Here is a 19,194-nt window from a genome sequence, read left to right on the forward strand (position 1 = left end):
TTATACTTTGTGTCAGAGATATTCTCATCCTCTCCCTTTTAAGCACATAGGTAACTTTCTGGCTTTCTCTGGCAAATCCCAAAAGATTAAATAGAACAAATAAGCAAAAAACAGACAAGCAAACCATATATGCATTGTGACTCTAGACAGTTCATAGCCGAAACCCAGGAACAATATTCAATCAGCTTTAAGAATATTGCATCTAAAAAGAGTTAATTTTGTGCAGAACATTCATATCCTGAAAGACACATACTGTATGTAAATTAATCTCTTATCTGCAGGTGTACCACTGGTGCCTAAAATTATGGGTCCTCACAGGCGGCTAACCAAACAGCCATTCCTCCTGTGCTAATGTTGCAAAGGAGGACTTGGTTGCCACATCTTTCTCTAAACTCCTTATTTTCTTTCAGCAACCAACAGACACTCACTGGATGAGAAGTTGCCAAGTCAGAAATTTTGACTGGAGCCTCTCAGATAGTTAGAGTTTGGTGTAGGTGGTGTGGGTTCCACATCAGGTGGAACAGGATATATTCTTTCTTAGTAACTGACTTTCCATCTTTCCCTCCTTCAGATAAGATTGGGGCTGTACCAAAAATACTGTAGTCAATGTTGGTCATACCCTGAGAAGGCCTATTATGATCAATAGATCAGACGAACTTAGGTGTATTACTTTCAGTGGGTCTACTCTGCAAATAAGCCAGATAAATACTACTTTGTTTTGCAAAAACAAGTTTGCAACTGCTCTTTTTATTAACCAATATGGTTTACATTGTATAGCAGAGAATATAATCCAAAATCTATGATATTCACGTTTCACAGCAACTGTGACTGTCAGATTAAATGCTTCTGATTGTGAAAGTGAGAATCAAGCTTTGCTGCAAAGAAAAACCAAATGTTAATGGTGTGAAAGGAAACATAGAGGGAGGTTGAGGATGAAATTGGGAGAAAGCGGTGAGAGCCATGGGATCAGGTGATGAGAAAGCAGAACAGGCAGAATATAGAAACATCAAGAAGTGGAATCAAGCAATGAAGAAGCCAAGATCACAATGTAAAGAGAAGAAAATATATGCTTAACATTCATACTGGGGAAAAATCACATGGAAACGTGTTCTGAGCATGCCAGTGTATGTTTGGTGTAATTGTAGCATACATGAGCTCACCAAGTGTACACTATGAAGGATAGGGTTTTTTTACTTACAAAAGTTCATCTGTAAGCTTTGTGTTTGGGTGCTCATGGAAAACGATTTCTTCAAATACAAAGCCAAAATAAGAAACAATTCCTCCAATGATTAGGTCCCCTCTCTGGTAATTCTGGTATGGAAGCTGGAAAGGCTCCATCATGGTGCATCTATCAGAGTGTTCCTTGCTCTCAGTTGGAGGCAACTGTAGCCACAGGAAGAGAAGAATCTGCAGCAGAAATGTTCCAACCATCTTGGGGCCAACAGGGATGCTGAAAGTCAGATATCCATCTCACCTCATCTACCATAAACTGCATTACAAGAACTCTCATTGAATGACTCTGGATTATTTTGATAAAGGGAAAATGCCAATGATCTGATTCATGAAAACCTGAATGTTCAGAATTTCTCATGTGGGCTCTGAATGACACAGGATTTATTTTATATACACTTTCACAATCTGACATTGATTGTGTTCATGGCTTGATATAATGTACATGGGGTTTGGCAGGATGGATGATAAATCCCAGCAATTTGAGATAATTACTAGTTCCAAAGTTATCTCCTTAGAGCATTGAGCTCTGTGACTTTTAGTAAGTTCTAAATAATGATGCATATTTATTATTGAGTAGTTCTCTTGTAATTGCGAGTGCCACAGGCAAGCAAGCAGTCCAGCTGCAAACTCTTGATCTGAAGGGAACTTCCTAGTTTCCCCAAAACTCTTCCTCAGTCTCACCTGCACTATTTCCCTCAGCTGTACATGTGTCACCAATGAAGACATGATTTTCAGGATTTTGTACCACAGGGGTGTTTCCTTGTATACCAGTTAAGGGGAGAAAAGAAATACCTAAAATAATGCAGGATCCAGTTGCAGGTGCAATAAAGAGTATTACATTTCCTTACAGAAAGTTTAGTGTGGTGCTATGGACATAATGTTTCTTGATTTCAGTAAGGCTTTGGACAAAGTCTTCCCCCCCATCTTCTGAGTGGAATGAGGGAACTGTTAGGTAGATTTGTAGATGGTTGACGGATGGATCCCATTTTGTTGCAATACGGGTAATGTCTCAGGCCAGTTGTGCTCAAAGGCATTGCCACAGAATCAGTACTGATCCTCATCAGTGACAGTGATGGAAATAATTAAGCAATTCACCACTGCCCTAATTGTGTCCTCACACTTTCTCCCAAAGGAATTCTTGGAGCTGCTCCAGATCTTTTTTATTGTTTACCTGTTAATTCTTTAATTATTTCTTTACTTGTTGATTCATTAATTTATAGGGACATGAGTATCCCAGATTTCTAATTACATACACGTAAATAAAATAGCAATAACAGACACCTAGAATTACAAGCATGATTCAGACTTCTGTGTGCCAGTGTGGTGTAGAGGTTAAGAGCAGTGGACTCGTAATCTGGTGAACCGGGTTCGATTCCCCGCTCCTCCACATGCAGCTGCTGGGTGACCTTGGGCCAATCACACTTCTCTGAAGTCTCTCAGCCCCACTCACCTCACAGAGTGTTTGTTGTGGGGGAGGAAGGGAAAGGAGAATGTTAGCCACTTTGAGACTCCTTAAGGGGAGTGAAAGGCGGGATATCAAATCCAAACTTCTGGATTATTTAAAACTGTCTTCTTATTAGCTGCTCCCTGCTGTTCAGCTCAGGCCTCAGTAAAATAACATAGCATTTGGGGATAAAGATGCAGCCCAGTAACCCACAACTGGAGGCCAAGATGGAGAAGATCTCCACAGCCACCATGTATTTACCCTTGGTGCTCAAGTAGGTTGGAACAAAGGAGAGCCACACACTGCAAAAGACCAACATGCTGAAGGTGATGAATTTGGCTTCATTGAAACTGTCCGGCAACTTTCTAGCTAGGAAAGCCACCATGAAGCTCACAATGACCAGCAAACCCATGAATCCCAGGACACAATAAAACATAAGAGTGGAACCTTCGTTACATTCTAGTATTATTTCTTCAGTCATCGAGTCCATGTCAACATCTGGGAATGGGGGAGAGGTTGCCAGCCACACTATACAAATTGTCACTTGCATAAGGGAGCAGGAAAGAACAATTGGGGTTCCCAATGGCTTCCCTACCCACTTCCTCATTCAGGACCCTGGTTTGGTGTCCATGAAAGCTAGAACCACAATGGCAGTTTTGGCCAAGATGCAAGAAATTGCCACTGAGAAGATCAAGCCAAAAGCAGTTTGTCGAAGGAGGCAGGTGACTTCCTCAGGCTGGCCAATGAAGAGCAGAGCACAAAGGAAGGAGAGCAGGAGGAAAAGGAGGAGAATATAAGTGAGGTTGCGGTTGTTGGCTTTAACTATGGGAGTATCTCTGTGCTTTGTGAATATTTGAAGCACCAAAGCTGTGATGAAGGAAAAGAAGAGGGCAAACGTGGCCAAACTGATCCCCAACGGTTCTCCAAAAGACAAGAAAGTTTTGACTTTGGGGAGGCAGCCATTCTGTTCATTGTTTGCATATTGATCTCCAGGGCATTCTAAACAGTCATCCATGTCTGAAAATGAAAAAGAAATAAAGAAATCTCAGTGAAACAAAAAGGTCTTCTGTCCCGAAATTGGCACAATGCATCTAAGAGATGCCAGAATATATATTGGCTACTTCTATACTTTTTTCCCCACTAGAGAAAGGAGCTTCTGATGCACAGGTAAAATTAAAGCGTGTGATGCATTCCTTACCCTCCTTGTTTGAGATCTTCCCTTCTGGACACGGAAGGCAATCATAGCAGCAGAATGGCTTTCCTTCCTTCTTGTTCTTTCTATAACCTACATGACAATTCTCATTACACAGAGAAGTGGGTTGTGCCTGTTCATAAATGAAAGAAGGAAATCGTTTGGAAGTTTGCATCTCACTGACCTATGTTCTAATAGTAAACATGACGGTTAAGCAATAGATCTTAAATCCAGCTCTAATTGTAGCATTGGAACTTTGGAGCTTCCTATAGGTTTTTTGTTTTATCTGAAGATGATCTTAAATTCAGTGCTAATGGTAGCATTGGAGCTTCTACCATTATTCCAGTACCTTTGCCTTTATGAAAACCATATGGGTATGTTTTTGAACTTCTTTGGAGATTGGCATGGCAATATCTTATCAAATTAGAAAATGTTCAGGTGAAAGCTTATTGGGTCAGTATCTCATGAATATAGAAATTGCTCATATATTTTTGACATACACTTGCATTCAAATTTATCAAAATTCTGCCTTGTCCAGGTAGTTTAGCCTCTGTTCCTTTAACTTTGAACTTGCGAATTATGCTTCCAATGGTTTATCTGGGAAGATTCAGTACCTTTGCTATCTTTTGTATACTTGTATCCTTGTTTGTGAAGGGCGATGAGCTCTTCTCTTACTTTCTTATATTATTCTCCTAACTTGGCTCACATACAGCAACATTTGACACTCAACAAAGCCCTTGCGAGTTCAGGTATTTCATGTGTTCCAGCTCAAGCACACCTGAAGCCCTTGATTAGTTGCATCAGGTGAGACAACAGCTGTTGTATTTGCGCTGTTGTGATGGATTCTATTCAGGGGGTGAATAATAGTGAGACTTGAGAAGCCAGTATAAGTTGCATTTTCAGTTGTATTTGGGGAAAACCAATTGAAGCATCCATTTAGTGGAGTTATTTCAATTGCTTTTGCAAAGAGCTGAAATTCTGTAAATTTTGATAATAAACCTGATTTGCAATGGGGGTTGAATAATTTTGATTGCAACTGTAATTGTTTGCTTTTGATGGATTCTTGCAGTGCTGTTTGCTTGCAGAGTTACCTTCTTCATCACCTGCATATGTCTAAAAATAATAGTTTGTACCTGGGGTTTCTGTGAACATTCACTGTTAATCATTTAGCTCAGCAGCTAATGTAAGGGAATGTGTTTTGTATGTTTACCATAATGCTGCAAACCAATGAGAAGGTTTAAATAATAGATTGACTGCCTGGAGTTATTCTGGGGTACAAATTACGGCTGTGGAAGAGATTCAGCCAAATCCCAAGCTGAATTGGGCTGATTCTGAAGGAAAGGCAGGCAGAATCTGCAAAGAGCAGCATGGAGCTCTTTGCAACAGAGCTTTCAAAAAGCCCCACACTGCACTTTGGATATGTGTGCCTGTTCCAAGCAGGGGGACACATGAGTGAAGTCAAATTGAGCAGGATTGAGCCCACTAATGAGTAGAGGGTTCAATCCTGATGGTTGCATGGGTCTTCTTCACTAGTTCCAAGCCAGATTAAATTTTTCTACTTTCAGCTATATTGTCTGAAGGAGGTTGATTTTGGCCCAGGTGTTCCCTGACCCAGCCCCAGAATGCGCTGGGGACCTGTGCAGAATCCTGAGAAGGAAGGATGGAACAATAATAATGTTTCTATTAATTAAAAGACATACTGGGCTTCCTGAAATTTCATTGACTAGTGACACTTTCTTTATAGCTGAGACACTTCTGCAAATAGTCCTAGAAACAAGATAGCTTTCCTTTTATCAGTGCGACAGCCTGATATTTCCTTCACAGATCGAGTCTGATTCTGATAATTGATGATTCAATGTGTTGAAATGAGGCAGTTTTGGGACACTGAGCAAAAAACACCCTGAATAAATTCTTACTTGGTTGAACCAGTTGGGCCACATGATAACATCATCATGAATGGTTAACCTCTTTTCTGGGGGAGCTTGTGGGTCCATTGTTCCAACTTTGACTCTCAGAAAGGACTGATTTGGGAATGTGACCCAATTTATTACATCCAATCCAGCTACTAATTCCCCATTTTGGTCAAAGAAAACTTCTTCCCCAACACTATTATTAAATGAAACTCTTTCCAGAAAGTGGTGGACCTAAGTTTGAAGAGGAAAAAAACAATTAATGAAGTTGCCAAAAATGATTAAATATTAGTAATATTCGTACAAATAGAGTGCTTATCTTTAACATTTAAGAGCTATAGTTTGTGGTCCATTTAAAAGTTGTATCTTAGTGTTTTTCTTTCTCTGTTTTTAATGAGTCTCTTCTTCAAAAATGGATGGAGCTAAAAAGGAAAAAGGAATTAATGAGCAGTGCTGTTTTCTAGAAAAAGAGGTGCTGGAACTCACCACAAACACCTCCCTCGTTCCCTTGGAATAGCAATGGAGCCTCCCTGAGAGGGGAGAGAACAGAGTTCCAGGGAGTTCTGGCTGAAAAAAGCCCTGCTTGTGAGGATATACAAAAGAGCAACATTGTGGAACACAATATTCATTTTAAATGTTTTGTGAAGGATAATTTCAATTGTAGTAATGTTCATTGTGGTGGTAAATGTGGTTCTTTTAAGAATTACAGTAAGTCTTGGCCCAAATTTCATAGAACTTAGACCACAAATATTAGACAGGACGTTCCTTCAGATAGGAGGATAAGCTGTGTAGATAAGCTGCTCATCACTTTCCAAGGATTCAGGGCTGCCTTTGTACAAATAGTGATAGCATGATATTGTGTACCTAGCCATCTATAGCCACATTTTGCTATTCCAAGTACAAGTTTGAAGTGATGGCAGAATTTCATCCACTATGTTATCCCAGTGGATAGTCACTTTCTCCCCGAGAGGAAAGTGAAATGGGTTTCCATTACTGACAGAGGTATTCAAGAGAAGTCTCCCTTTTAGCTCAGCTCCAGAGTTGATTACAGACATCTGTATTAACTGGAAGACAACATTACCTGTCACGGCTGTTGATCTGTAAGTTCCCATCTTGCTCCACCTGCCATTGCTCTGCAATTTAATTTGGTGGACTGCATGGTGTGCAAAGCATGTGCCAAAATATAGATTGCATTGTAGATGCTGTAGCTGTGGGCTGTCATGCTCGTTTCAAAAACAGACCCAGGAAGGCTCTCAATATTCTCCTCCCCAGTGCAGAGTTTGTCATCTTTCTTCTCTGAAGCAGAATCATTAAAACCACAATTAAATGCCTCTTCCCAGAAAACCCTGAGAAAGCCATCTTCTTTTTCCAAGGTAGGGTTTCTCATCTGAATAAATTTCTGGAATCCTGGAAGATCCTTAGAGTGAACTGCAAAGGATAGAGCCCCATGGAGGAATGTGATGTCCCAACCTCTTTGAAAGGGAAATGAGGTGAAATCCATCTGGGCTGTCATGATCCAGATTTTTCTATTTCCTTGTATTGGCACATCATTTGTTTCTGCAAGCCTGGGTATCGTTCTCATTACCATAATTGTGTGAATTTCACCATGCACAACCACAACATTGGTAGTGCTTCCCACAATAATCCTGGTTGTTTTTGAACCTTCTTCTACCACTTCATCAAACTCACCAGAAGAGGTAACCTTAGGGAAACTTTCTATAAAATCAAAGCAGATACCTTTCTGGGCAAACATGGGGAGAACATTTTGTACAAATCTCTCTCCAGTGTCATCATGGAGAAAAAGCACGCCAATCCACACCCAACGGAAATGCAGCAATAACTGGAGGATCCCCTCATATTGCTGAGTCCCATCTGGGAATATCCAGTGGGTGAAAAGAGCTTGAATGTCATTAGTCGTTACTGGAGAAGAGCCATAGATGAGCTAAAGAGGGTCATTAATAAAATCAAGGGAGGAAAGATGACAACAAATGATGATATCAAAACCCCCAAACCAGATTTCAATATATTAACCAGAGGGATTCAGCTTTTTGTTTACAGTGGTACCTCGGGCTACAAACACTTTAGGTTACAAACTCCACTAACCTGGAAGTAGTACCTCGGGTTACGAACTTTGTCCCAGGATGAGAATGGCAATTGTGTGCCAGCAGTGTGCCTGCAGTGGCAGGCCCCATTAGCGAAAGCGCCCCTCAGGTTAAGAACAGTTTTGGGTTAAGAACGGACCTCCAGAAGTTCATAACCTGAGGTACCACTGTATTTCTTTTAATTTATAATCTGTAGTGTGGGGAAATACTTGGATATTAATGTATTTTCATCAAATAGAAGTATTATGCAGTTGTGTTTACGGCAAAATTTGCTGTCTTTCATATGCAAAGGAGGCTAAAGGAATGAACAGGTAAATGGCTACCAAGACAGCCAGTCAGCAAGAGGGTGGAGCCACCCTGAGGAAAATGTCTATAGCTAGAGAAAGGAGCCCCTGAGCTTAGATAGCATGACAGTGTGTAGAGTATTGTAAGAGTTTTCAGTCAAGAGTTAACTGGAGGGCTAAGTTTGATCAAGGAGAAGTAGAGCTGTGAGGATACCAGGTGCACCAACTCCTAGGGGCCGAGGCAGTTTCCTCCCCACCAATGTACTTTTTGGGGGGCTGAGCCCTCTCAATATTCAAGGGCCGTTCAGCTCCCAATCACATCACACATATGACGTTAGGTGTTGTGTGGCATCACGTGCATGATGTCATGATGTCATGCTGCACTGCACATGGGCCCCCTCAATCCTCTTCAGAAGGATCCCATCTGCTTGGGTCTCCTTCCAGTCAGGAGGGGAGAGATCTTCTAGAAAGAGAAGACGCCCAAACCCGTCAAGAGGGCTGGGTGATCCCCTGGGTCTGTTGTGCTAATTGGGGAACCTCAGGAGTGGGATTGATAGAAGGTGGGGAAACTGACAGAAATACTACCTTGTATAAGAACCAAAGTCTGAAACTGTAACACCTATGCAATGTGGTTTAAGAAACTGAAGTAACGAAAAATGGAAATGAGCTGATTGTTTACCAACTGTAACATCAAACTTAAGAGTAATAACTGAAAATAAGCAACTGCCATTTAAAAGAAGCTGTATGTTTACTACCTTGTTTTGAAGCCTGTAACATCCACTAATTTCAATGTAATAATTAATAAGTTAACTGTTTCCTGAAATAATTTTATCTCCTGATCTATCTTTTGTCTTACCAACTTTATGCTGCAAAATAAATCTTTCTTATTTCTTCAACTTCTGCCTGAAGTTGACCTTTACCTCACACACGCTACATAACCCATGGTGGTTATAGAGTTTTACTGAGGGGGATCTGCTTCAGAAGGATTCAAATACCATTTATTTCTGTTAATTTGGAATGTTAAAGTTATCTTGGGTAATATACAAGTGATTTTTCAGCAGGCATAGCAAACAGCAGTTGTGCTGCCACAGGCAGCAGACGTTTTGTTACAGTCCTGCACAAGAGTAAAGTGTCCAATGAGGAAATCTTCCACCTGAGTTTTTCAGGAGGTGTGGAACTGAAGCAGACACATATTTTTGGTTGAAAAATACCAACCTATGCCCACTATTTGCCATTCCCTTGATATTTTGTTCTTCAATTAGCAGAATGCAACCCATTGAGACTTAGTCAAAGGCAACTGTAAACAGATTTCATTATGACCCATGTTCCATGCAGACCTCTTACTTTTGGCATCTTGTACATAGACAGGATGGATGACATGTGGAGACATAAATCAGAGTTTGGCCCCCCAATGACCACCTTTGGAGTCTCCTGAACATCACACTTGTAGTTGGGGAGGAGTCTTTCTTGGCTAGAGAGAAGTTCCACGGAGGCTTGGTAGGTCCAGCTTGGACTGAAATGGCTGTTATAGATGTGGAAACCCAGAGACATATTGGGCAAGATTTGGGGATCTTTATTTATCTCTTTTATAGCAAATGTCAAAGCCAGGATATGCTGGTAGAGTTGTGTCACTGGCCTGTATGGAGAGCGACATAGTGCGTAACAGTTCACCTTCACAAAAATGTGTGGATATATTGAAACACGAACCTGGATGTTTTGCTTCCTTGAACATCTAACTCCTAGCATGGCTTTCAGTCCTGCTAAATACAATCATCCATGCCCAGATACATGCACATGGCGCCACATCTCACAGGGAGGTGCCTCCACCCCACCCCACCTCACCCCCACCCATGCCTGGCCTCCTGGGGCTGCACAGTTATGGTGTCTTCTGGTGATAAACTCTGTGAGCTCACAAGATCTTAGGAGATCTCACTAGGCACCACTGTGGTAGCCATGGCAGCTGTACAATGGCAGCAGCAGGAATTCCCTGGCTCAACGCAGCTGCTTCAATTTGCCTCACAACTGGGCTGCCCCCATTGCTACTATTTCTGTTCTAGGGAGGAGGAGGAGGGGGAGGAGAAAAGTCTGGCTACCAAAAGCTTATAATAAAAACACCTCTAACTCTGAATGAATTACCACTTGGCTTTGATTAAAGTCAAATATTAAATAAGAAATCCTTTGCTCACCATGGTAAATGAGTGGAAAGCCTTAACAAAGTGAATGGGGATGTTACTTTTTATGCTGCCTTCCAAACCTTTTTTAAAAAGCTGAACACTGGTATAACCCTACCATAGAAAAAGAAACGTGTTATCACACACTGCAGTAGTGGGATTGAGATATCAGATCTGCCCCTATGTCTCATAAACACCAGAACTACGTGGAAGGAAAAGAGTGGCAGTAATCACCATACACTAGTGGCCAGTATTGTGAAAACATTTTGGAAAGTATCTCTTTATGACCTCAAAACCATGCTAAATATCTCTGTAGAAGATTACAAAAACTTGGCTTATCACTCAAGATCCAAAAAACCAAAGTGCTGCACCAGCAAGCACAAAACAACCGTTCTGCAGTACAACGAATCCAACTCAAAGGTGTAACTCTGTTTTTTTTTTAAAAAAAATAATATTTATTAAAGTTTTAAAGGTTACAAAAAGAAAAAGAAGGTTACAAAAAGAAAAAGAAGACACACCAAGTTAAACACAAACTTGTAAAAAACAGAAAAATAGAAAAGTAGAAACAATTAAAAAAAAAAGACAAAACAAACCTTCCCATAACTTATCTTTCATTTGCTTGTTTCCTTGACCTCCTCACACCTCCCTTTTTTGTATTCTAGTTCGGTTAGCTATTTCAACAAATCCTTTCCATCCTTCCCAATTTTTATCCTATAATTTATCTTAATATAATGTAACTTTACCTTTCCTCCTTTCATCCATTAACAGTCTATTTTTATTTAGTCCTTTATAATATTTCTGCTAAAGCCACATAACTTCATTCCAGCCTCCTTCTAACATTCCTTAATTTTACAATATTTCTGTAAATAAACTTTAAATTTCTTCCAATCTTCTTCCACTGACTCTTCTCCCTGGTCTCGGATTCTGCCAGTCATTTCCGCCAGTTCCATGTAGTCCATCACCTTCATCTGCCATTCTTCCCGGGTGGGTAGATCTTGTGTCTTCCAGTACTTTGCAATAAGTATTCTTGCTGCTGTTGTAGCATACATAAAGAAAGTTCTATCCTTCTTTGGCACCAATTGGCCGACCATGCTCAGGAGAAAGGCCTCTGGTTTCTTCAGAAAAGTATATTTAAATACCTTTTTCACTTCATTATAGATCATTTCCCAGAAAGTCTTAATCCTTGGGCATGTCCACCAAAGGTGAAAGAATGTACCTTCAGTCTCTTTACATTTCCAACATTTATTATCAGGCAAATGATAAATTTTTGCAAGCTTGACTGGTGTCATGTACCACCTGTATATCATTTTCATTATATTCTCTCTTAAGGCATTGCATGCCGTAAACTTCATACCTGTGGTCCATAACTGTTCCCAGTCAGCCATCATAATATTATGTCCAACATCTTGTGCCCATTTAATCATAGCTGATTTCACCGTTTCATCCTGAGTGTTCCATTTCAACAGCAAGTTATACATTCTTGACAAATTCTTACTTTTGGGATCTAACAGTTCTATTTCCAATTTTGATTTTCCCACCTGGAACCCAATATTTTTGTCCAGATTATATGCCTCCATTATTTGATAATAATGGAGCCAATCTCGCATTCTATTTTTTAGTTTTTCAAAACTCTGTAGTTTTAATCTATCTCCCTCTTGTTCCAGAATTTCCCAATATTTCGGCCATTTGGCCTCCATATTGAGCTTTTTCTGAGCCTTCACTTCCATTGGTGACAACCACCTTGGGGTTTTATTTTCAAGCAAGTCCTTATATCTTATCCAGACATTAAACAGTGCTTTTCTGACAATATGGTTTTTAAACACTTTATGTGCTTTGACCTTATCATACCACAGATATGCATGCCACCCAAATACGTTGTTAAAACCTTCTAAATCCAGCACGTCAGTGTTTTCAAGAAGCAACCATTCTCTCAGCCAGCAAAAAGCGGCTGATTCATAATAAAGTTTAAGGTCTGGCAGGCCAAATCCACCTCTTTCTTTAGCGTCAGTTAATATCTTAAATTTTATTCGAGGTTTCTTGCCCTGCCAGACAAATCTAGAAATATCTCTCTGCCACTTCTTGAAACAATCCATTTTATCCAAAATTTGCAGTGTTTGAAACAAAAACAGCATCCTAGGCAGTGCATTCATTTTTATCACAGCGATTCGGCCTAGCAATGATAGCTTCAGATTTGACCATATTTCTAAATCCTTTTTCACTTCCATCCAACATTTTTCATAGTTATCCTTAAATAAATTCACATTCTTGGCAGTCATGTTAACCCCTAGGTATTTCACTTTCTTAACCAGTGTTAATCCTGTCTCCTTCTGAAACCTCTCTCTCTCAGTCACTGTTAGATTTTTCTCTAAAACCTTAGTTTTCATCTTGTTCAACTTAAAACCCGCTACCTGGCCAAATTCTTGAATTAGTTCCAGTACTCTTTTAGTACTAGATTCTGGCTCCTGTAGTGTCAATACCAAATCATTGGCAAATGCTTTCAATTTGTACTGTTTAACTCCGACTCGTATACCTTTAACCAACTGGTCCCTTCTAGTCATGTTTAAAAGGACCTCCAGGACCGATATAAAAAGCAATGGAGAGATTGGGCAACCTTGTTGTGTTCCTTTCTCTATCTTAAATTCTTCCGTCACTACATTATTTACAATTAATTTAGCCTTTTGTTCTGAGTAAATTGCACCTATACCATTTCCAAACCCTTGACTAACCCCCATCCCTTGTAAATTCTTCTTCATAAAACTCCAAGAAATGTTGTCAAAGGCTTTCTCCGCGTCCACAAATATCAGAACTGCTTTAGTATTAATGTTCACTTGTAATTTTTCTAGGATATTAATTATGTTCCTCGTATTGTCGGACAAGTGTCTGCCTGGGAGAAAGCCCGCTTGATCTTTATGAATTTATTCTACTAGCACCTTTTTTTAGTCTTTTAGCCAAAATGTCTGCAAAAATTTCATAATCCACGTTAAGCAAAAATATGGGGCTGTGTCTTCTCAGACTCTATTTTCGGTATAAGTGTAATATAGGCTTCCTTCCACGACTCTGGTGCCCTTTTCCCTTCCAATATGTCATTACAAACTTCCTTTAAAGGTTGTACTAACCATTCTTTCAAGGATCTATAATATCTTGAAGTCAAACCATCCGGTCCTGGGGATTTACCTAATTGCATGTTCTGAATGGCCTCTTCTACCTCCTGGTCCGTAATTTTGTAATTCAAAATTAGCTTATTTTCTTGAGAGATTTTTTGTAGTCCATTTGTTTTCAAAAAACGGTCAATGTCCATTTCTTTCTGCGTCTCCTGTGTATATAATTGTTTAAAGTACCTCTGGAAGCACTGGTGTAACTCTGGAAAATGTTGATAACGTCTCCTACTTTTCCACAAGGGCCAACATTGATGCTGAAATCCAGGATCGCTAGAGCTCTGCGAGTGCAGCTTTCTCTTGGTTGAAGTGCAGACTGTTTGAGGACTGGGACATTTGCAGGAAAACCAAAATGCTTGTTTACAAAGCTATTGTACTACCAACCTTACTGTATGCTTGTGAAACATGGACCACTTACAAACGCCATCTCCAACTCCTCGAAAGATTCCCTTAAGGGTGTCTGGAAATTTTTACACATCACTTGGAAAGACACACAAACTAATGCCAGTGTACAGGAAGAAGCAAAGATCACCAGTGTTGAAGCAATGATTCTTCATCATCAACCTCGTTAGACTGGTCGTGTTGTTCGGATGCCTATCGTTTTCCAAAGCAAATACACTTTTCCCAACTCAAGAATGGAAAGCGTAATACTGGTGGTCAACAAAAGAGGTTTAAAGACTCTCTCAAGGAAAATCTTTAAAAATGTTGTTTAAACACCAACAATTGGGAAACACTGGCCTGCAAGCACTCTAATTGGAGAACGGCCATTAAGAAAGGTGCTATGGACTTTGAAGACACTCGAACTCAGGACAAAAGTGAGAAACACACTAAGAGGAAGGCATGTTTGGCAAATCCTCACCGTTATCAACTCCCATCCGGAAATCGATGTTCTCACTGTGGAAGGCCATGAGAATACAGAATTGAACTCCACAGTCACATACAAACTCACTGTTAAGACCGTCTTCATGGAAGACAATCTTACTCAGCTACGAGTGATCACCAAAGGAAGCAAATAGGCAAATAAAAGAAGTTGTGCACACAAAACCATGATAAAGGGTATTTCATAACTTTTCACCATTTATGTTAGTGTAGAAACTTTTTGCTGCGATTGCAGCTCTGCAATGACATCCCATTGAGTCAACCAAATACAGTGGTGCCCAAACCCGCTAGACGAAAGGGTTTTCCGTTTTGGAGGTGCTTTGCAAAACGAATTTCCTATGGGCTTGCTTCGCAAGACGAAAATGTCTTGTGAGTTCCTGCGGGGTTTTTTTTCCCTTCCCCCCCCCTTTTTCTAAGCCGCTAAGCCGCTTACCTGCTTATCCGATAAGCCGATAAGCCGCTAAAAGCCGCTAAAAGCCGCTAAAAGCCGCTAAAAGCCGCTAAAAGCCGCTAAAAGCCGCTAATAGTGCTAATAGCGCTAATCCGCTAAGCCGTCAATGGGCTTGCTTCGCAAGACGAAAAAACCGCTAGACGAAGAGACTCGCGGAACGGATTAATTTCGTCTTGCGAGGCACCACTGTATTTTAATTCACCAGGCGTTTTAATGTGAAACCAAGATTGTATGACTGTTTCCAAAATTTGTGCTTTATTCCTTGGTTGCTTCTGACTAAAAGTTTATTTAATCAGCTCCACAGATATTCTGTTGGATTCAGGTCAGGGCTATTCAACACAGTTTGTGGCATTATATTCTGCATTAGATTATCTTTCTAATGATATACTGTAGAAGTTCATTCTAATTTTATACTTTTCTTATGAGCTGTCAAACCTTAGAAATACAGCTTTTCCTAAAGTTTTCCACAATTTTGACCACTAGTGTAATGAGCATCACCTTCATCATATGTCAAATGCAGAAAAATATTCACTACAGATATATGATATGATTTTTAAATACACACACACACACACACACACACACACACACACACACTTCCTTACATAATGTCATCGAAGAGTTCAGGTGTAGGAGGTTCATCAAAGGCTATGCTTGAAGTTATATAGATTTGAGACATAATGCCAGCAATAACAAGATCTCCAGACTGGTAATATTTGTGAAGAATAGGAAGAGGGTCACTGATGGAACACGGAGCAACAGCAGCCTTGCACTCATCTGGAGGAAGCAGCACTGACGCCAACATCATGGAAAGTACCATCCTGCACACAGAATGGTAGGAGCAAGAGGAAACTTGCACACAGTCTGAATTAGCAGCACAAATACCAAGATTGCAAATATAACCATGTTGCAGGGAATTTTTTAGGCAACAATCCGTCTCTTTGCACATGGTCATCTGAGTGATACTGAGCAGCAAAGTCTCACTGGGATGCTTACAAAAGCCAGTTTTTGCAGGGAAAAGAATCAGTCTATCACAGCCCTTGGTGTAAGCCCAAGCTCTGAGCATCACAGGAGATATTAATAGTATCTTCAAGTCTTGATTCGTAGTTTTCATGCAGCTACTGGAACACCCCAGAGAGTCAAAGAAATTATTGTGATTACTTTGATAATTACAGGAGAGTTAATCAGCTGTGCTGGGTTATTGCTTCTTGGTGATGTGGAGTGGGGGGACATGTTTATCACATCACAGCCAAAGTCTCAGCTGGTCTTCCTTATTAGGGAGAGCAATAAGGGTTTATGGAGACTCAGCAAAAAAGAGAAAAAGTTTTACCCATAAAACTACTTAAGATGAGAATATATAATAAAGAATAAATGCTTTACAGCCGATTCTTCAAAGAGGTAAAAAAACCCTTTGCATAACCTTTAAATCAAGTACGTTATCTATTTTATCAACAAAAAATTCCATTACATTAACTAACACCATGTGGACAGACCATAATTTTCAGTTGAGAGCCAGTGAGATGTAATGGTTAGAGTGTTTGACTGGGACATGGGAGACCCAATTTATTACAGTGGTACCTCGGGTTACAAACACTTCAGGTTACAGACTCCGCTAACCCAGAATTAGTACCTCTGGTTAAGAACTTTGCCCCCGGATGAGAACAGAAATCCTGCGGCAGCAAAGGACTTCCGGGTTAGCGCCATCGGTGAATGGCGGAGTTCCTCCGACTGGAGGAGCAGGCTCCATGAAAGTTGGGTCTTCCCACCGCGGCGAAGGTGGGGGCCTGCTAGAAACCCCAGGCGGAGGAGCCTGGGGACGTGGGGTTCAGCAGAGCGCCAAGAGCGCCTCCCCTACTTGCCGGGAAACCCCTTTTCGGGGCTCCGGAGTGAAGTGGGGTGAGCAACGCAGTGCATCGAACCGACTGCTAATTTCACGGAGGGAAGCCGCGCAGCCATCACCGGAGAGCACTGACTTTTTCCTGATGATAATTGGACTCAAAAAACACCCGTGTGTAAAAACGAAGATTTGATTAAGAAAACTACAAAATTTACAAATTAGGCACGAAGCGGGAAGGTCTAAACAGGAAGTCCGCCTTCCGCTTTGTAAATAGACTGAAGCAAAGACTTTATAAGCTAATCAGCCTGGAAAATCGACTTAAAGACTGAAATTTCCTGCATTCATAAACAACAACCCCCCCCCCTTGACAGCAGGGGGAAAGGGGGGGGGAAATCTCTGATTTTCTAAGCCTGCGGGGAGAGAGTAAAGGAACATAAGTTTCCATCGTCCCAAACCTGGGGACGGGGTGTCAGGACAGAAAGTTTTGGAGATGCCCATCGATTGAAAGTGGTTTACTCTTGACAGATAGTAAAAAGAAGAGAAATAAATTAACTTTAATGCCGCTCTCTGCATTTTGTATGTTAAGGAAACAAAGTATTTGAAAACGGAAAGTAAATTTTCCTTTGTTGAATACATTTTAAAGATGGACGTGAACTGAAACTGTGTCCCCTAGAGGGAGCTTGTCAATTTGTTGCTGCAGTTTATAGTGAAATTCTACAATTCTGGGAATTAGACCGTGGGACCAGCCGCCTGACCTTGAACAGCAATGTGCCGGGAAGAAATCTTGTTGTCTGACCTTGGCAGAATAAATGCTAAGCTACAGCAGCTGCATGAGAAAATGGACTTAATGAACGAAACCCTAGACTCTATGTCTGTTGTAGCCAGTAAATATGAACTAACAGAAAATAAGGAATAAGAAGCTCCACAACAACTAACTCAGGAAACTGGCTTGACAGGGCAAGTTCAAGGGCAGATGATGAAGGAAGAGGTTGAGATTGCACTTCAAAAGATACAGATGGAGAAACCTAAAGTCCTGCATGACCAAAAGTCGCAGTACTGCAAGATTGAATATGATGTGTCTCTGGAAGTGTTTGGAGTTAAGGAAGCTTTCAGCTCTGGTGGGACTCTGGAACGGGTCGACAACTACTTCTGGAACAACTACTTTTTGGATTACAAAATTAACCTGGGGGAGTGGGACTCTGGGGAATGGGCTAGCCTGATGAAAGAAAATGGAGACTATTACGAGATCCTCGGAAGCCCACCTCCCAAGGAGAAAGGGAAGAAATTACGAAAGAAACCAACAAGGGACAGGGAAGGGTGTAAGAATAAACAGGAACAAGAAAATCTGCAGAGGGGGCATGGAAGTGACTTAAGAGCCTCAGATATCAGAACACCAGATTGATGGACTGGACGTGAGACTGAAAGGACTGACATAACCCGAAACCAGGAAGAAGGGACGTTGGATAAAAACTTGAGGAGAACTTCTTTTTATTTTTGGAATTAGTTTGATATTAATGAAATAACAGGGAATTTGTTGGAAAGGAAATAATTGGCATTAGTAGAAAGGTTTGAAGAAGTTAAGTATAAATATGGTTTAAATTTTGAAATTTTATGGGAAGAAATTTAAGGACTATTTGCAGAAACAGTGTAAAATCAATGGATGTTAAAATGAAGTAGGAATGAAACGAAGTGATCTCTAACAATAAGGTTAAAAAGGAATATGCAAAAAATGGCTTGATAACTAGATGAGAAATAGAATGATAAAATATATTTAAGATAAAGAACAAAGATAAAACAAGGAGGGGAAAAATTGCTGAATTAACTATTTGAATTGGAATACAAAGGAGGGAGGTGTGAGGAAGTCATGGAAATAAGTAAATGAATTATAGGACAGAGAAAGAGGGATTTGTTTTTAATCTGTTCTTATTTTTCCTTTGTTTTTTTTCTGCACTTTGTATTTTTTTTCTTTTTTTTGGATCATGTAATTATTATTTTTTTGGTTCTTTTTTACTTTTTCTCTTTTTTCTTGGAAATTTCAATAAATATTATTTTTTTTAAAAAAAAAAGAAAGAAATCCTGCGGCAGCAGCACGGTGGCAGCTGGAAGCCCTATTAGCTAAAGTGGTACCTCAGGTTAAGAACAGTTTCAGGTTAAGAACGGACCTCCGGAACAAATTAAGTTCATAACCAGAGGTACCACTGTACTTCCAATCCAGCTACTAATTCCCCATTTGTATCTGTCCCAAATGGAGAAGATAAACTCAGAGAATCTGGGTCTCATTTGTAGGCAGATGAGGACCAGCAGGTAACAAATGTCATTCAATTGTTTTGAAGCCCCACTTGGAAATGTGGCAAATTCACATTGTGAAGCCAGATGGATGTGTACAGACATGTGTATCCACAGGTGGGTGATGGCGGAAAGGATTAAAAATGCAACCTTTTAATTGTCCACAATGTTCTGCCATGTTATGCAGGCTGTTGCAGCTACATTCTGAGATCAGCAGCCTTTCTTGATTACATATAAATAAATACAATAT

At 40.3% G+C, this 19,194-nt stretch overlaps 1 long non-coding RNA gene and 1 pseudogene across 2 annotated transcripts in view; one reads left to right on the top strand and one right to left on the bottom strand.

Annotated features, from left to right (window-relative positions):
• The window catches only part of LOC307205071, a 280,556-nt gene that overhangs the window by 197,932 nt on the left and 63,430 nt on the right, over positions 1–19,194 (top strand). The window lies entirely within an intron of this gene.
• Positions 2,793–4,044, bottom strand: LOC307205214 (vomeronasal type-2 receptor 26-like; annotated as a pseudogene). The gene is made up of 2 exons: positions 3,876–4,044; positions 2,793–3,694 (listed from the first exon to the last, which is right to left on the bottom strand). The product of its transcript is annotated as a vomeronasal type-2 receptor 26-like (transcript).

The sequence above is a fragment of the Podarcis cretensis genome, assembly GCF_951804945.1.
Source record: "Podarcis cretensis genome assembly, chromosome: 16".
NCBI lineage: Eukaryota > Metazoa > Chordata > Lepidosauria > Squamata > Lacertidae > Podarcis > Podarcis cretensis.